This window comes from Dipteris shenzhenensis, chromosome 19 (genome assembly GCF_047967505.1).
Source record: "Dipteris shenzhenensis isolate YYH24624 ecotype China chromosome 19, Dip_SZ_1.0, whole genome shotgun sequence".
Lineage (NCBI taxonomy): Eukaryota > Viridiplantae > Streptophyta > Polypodiopsida > Gleicheniales > Dipteridaceae > Dipteris > Dipteris shenzhenensis.
Genome location: NC_141614.1, coordinates 15,603,566 through 15,607,133, shown reverse-complemented (window position 1 = coordinate 15,607,133; position 3,568 = coordinate 15,603,566). Strand labels below are relative to the sequence as shown.

Below are 3,568 nucleotides of genomic sequence, written 5' to 3'. Positions count from 1 at the left end.
GTCAAGGCATCGTACAATGAAAGCATTGCCTCAAAATCCCCCCAAATGAACGTATCAGAAAAGTTGGCAATGCTATTCTCAATACACAACACATAAGCTCACAACAAGTGGCATACTTTGTCGCTAACTAGCGCTACCAGACAATTTTAATACATCAACACAAACATTGTAGAGAATAGAACACTTCTACTAAAAAGAAGAACACAATTGGAAAAGATGCATCCTAACAGTACTGAAATCTTTTTCGATGACATCATCGCAAAATATTATAAGCACCGCCCAACTCTTGTTTCAATTGGGTGATCACTACATTTCGTATTGCCATTGGATGCCTGAGGTGTTTGAAGGGTTCCTTCACAAAGAACAAGAAAAAACGTGTAGAGCAATTATACGGCTTGAAATCTCATGATTGGCACAAGATGATCCAAGTAAGTATGAGTTGGCATAATCTCTTTTGCCTTCCAAATTTGTATTCTAGAAGCAACTAATAAACAATCTCTCATGTGTTCAGTTCATACTACCTACTAGCGTTTCTCATTGTGCATCAAAGGGCGTGAAGGATTGTATTTACAAATTGGGCGAGCTTGTGAGGTATTTCACGCATATATACTCTATGTATGGCATATCCATGGTTTGCAAGGTATTCATATTGCTAATATGGTGCACTTTTTTCTTTCTAGGTATGTGAGTTCAAAGGAAATAGAACCTGCCATGCTTGAGGATGCTTGCATTATGTCAGTGGAGGTGGTTTGTTTCTCGGGGGGGTCACTCATCATATGTAACCCTATCACGTGAGTTCAACAGAAGGATTTTTTTTATTTCTAAAATTTACAGAAATAAATATACATAAGGGACTATTTAAAATAGTTTTGGAAAAAATTTACAGATTTGTATAGAAAAGGGGTACATTTTATTAATGAAATTTTTTACAAATAAGGGACTTTAAATATAGGCCTTGAACGCACGTGATATAGAGGGTTTATACATAGTGACCCCCCCGAGGTTTGTTTGGTAGAGGAGACCTTCCCACATTCTATTCTGACAAGCCAACTACATTTGATAGTGCATTTGGTGGATGAGACTGCTATATCTGGCACTATACATGCACCATGGATGTTCTTCCTTGAGTGCTTCATGAAGACCTTGAAGGGATTTGTGAGGCAAAATGCAAGGCCCAAAGGTAGCTAGCATGGCTGAGGGTTGGTTGATACAGGAGTCACTTGTACATATTTCTAAATTTCTTGTCCAAGTGGATAGCTCTCTCCCTCGACTATGGAAAAATAAAGAAGATGTAAGGATGACCTCTACTGTGCCTCAAGGGAAAGGGCAGAGCAAAGTGATGGATAGTGAGATGCATAATAACCTTAACCACTATTGTTGGCTCAATAGTGATGTGATGAAAAGATGGGTGGCAAGATATGAGGATGAAAAGGCAAGCAGAAAAAGAGAAAGGGCGCTCTTTCATAAACAATGTGGACCTCGTGTGTCATTCCCTCGGCATCTAAGAGCACTTGCAAAGGATATGGATGTCGATTAGCTACATGAATAAATGGAGAGAGCAGAGAGAGACAAGGGCATGCGTATTGAAAATATCGAATGGGAGTATGCTCGAGGATGCTTGTCAAAGGTTGGTATGTTTAATATTTTGCATAAGCTAATAAAGGCATTGAATGATTTAGATTGCTTATTCAATTGCTTTTGTCTTCGTGTAGTGTACTATGTTCAATGCTATATAGTGTGAGGGCAAGCACTTTCAGACCCAACGGATTGATGATAAGAGAAACACGCAAGATTGCGATGTCATTGCTAGCTTTGAGGGAGTCAATGGAGCCATGGATGATTATTGTGGCATAATCCAAGATATTATCAAGCTTGACTTTTAGAGCTTCTTTGTATATGTTTTTGATGTCAGGTGGTTTAAGGACATGGTGGAAACTATCAAATGCCATGTAAGTGGCTTTGTAATTATTGACTCCACAAAGTTTTGGCAGAGTAAGAAGGACACTCTAGTTCTACCGCAGCAATGTGAACAGGTACTCTTCACATATATAAAAATGTTGACTTATCTATGATACTTTCAAAGCAAGGAAATTGAAATCTTTGTAATTTTAATTGAATAGGTTGTCTTTCAACAAATGGCGGACAATAGTAGATGGTGGTACGTCATCCCTATTATGCCACGTTCCAAAGTAATGTATAGTACATTTACTAATATGGAGCATGTGGAGGATGATCATGGCAATGGAGGTAAGGATGATGCTGATACGAGTGAAGAGGTTGATGATGCGGCAAGAGATACAAATGATTGTGTCACTACCCATGAGGATGATCTTGGCATTGGGGATGCTAATTTTCATGACTAGAGCAACGCTTTAAGTGGGATGAATCTATTTGTAGATCTAGACATTCCAAATGGGGATATTGAAGTAGATTGTTTGGCAAGGGTAGATCTCACTGAGGATGAGATTGTGAACCCTAGGCCCTTAGTGTATCATTCTAAATTCTTTTGTATTTCCAAAACTATTTTATGTATTATCTCATTCTCCTCAACTCAAAACGTTATTTTATATGTTCTCATTTTCATAAACTTGATTAATTTGTGTATATGAGCAGTAGGCAAAATCATATACAGCATTGATATTTAGGCCATTGTTTGCCAAGCCTACATGTTTCAAGTTTGGAAATTGGACTCTGCTCCTCGTGTATGGGAGCATTTATAGGTGCAGTTCAAAACCAATCTCGGGGGGTTCACTGTGTATAAAAACTATGTATCACGTGTTCAAGGCCTATTTGTAAAACCCTTTATCTGTGAATTTTTCATCAATAAAATGCACCTTTTCCTATTCAATTTATAATCACGTGGAGGACTAAGACTAATGTGATTTTGGGCATGTTTGGTCATGTGCACAAATTAATACATTTATTTCTTATATTCTTTGGTACTCCTCTAACAAGTAAAAGTAAAATTTAATCTTCAATTTCTCTAAATCTAACCATTGGATTTGGGATTTGATGATTGAACCACACACCCCTATGTGTCTACTAGCCTTCCACCAATTTGGATTTGATTAATGTTTCCAAATACAAAAAAAATGTGGTGTGCTACTAAAATGTGCATCTTTTAGGACTTTATTTATCGAAAATAATTAATTTTAATTACATAAAACGTTCAAATAATTACCAATAAATCAAGTTAAGTTCCAACATAATGTAAGGATACCTCCTACAAAGTTTCAATATTATTTGCTTTAAAATGAGTGAGAAATTGTGCATTTAATATGATATTGTCTGTTTGTGGAAAAGGTGTGACCGCCTTGTGACCATGACGTGTGACACAAAGGAACTTTTTATACATGCATCGAATTTTCAATTGGACCATACCATTGTGTGCACAATAGCATGTATGATGTTGTGTTTGAAGAGTCCAAAGACTAGATCCATAGGGAAGTAGGTCAGATTTTCATTTTTGTGTGCAAAAAAGCATGTTTTACCACCCCCCAAGGTTGGGGGAGTGCACAAAAGGTGGACACCCTTAGCTTGCTACCACCCACAAACATGCAGTTATGTG

The 3,568-nt window shown here is 37.3% G+C and overlaps 1 pseudogene; it reads left to right on the top strand.

Moving 5' to 3' along the window:
- Positions 1 to 657: 657 nt before the first annotated feature.
- On the top strand, positions 658 to 3,309 carry LOC147890144 (uncharacterized; annotated as a pseudogene).
- Positions 3,310 to 3,568: the final 259 nt, after the last annotated feature.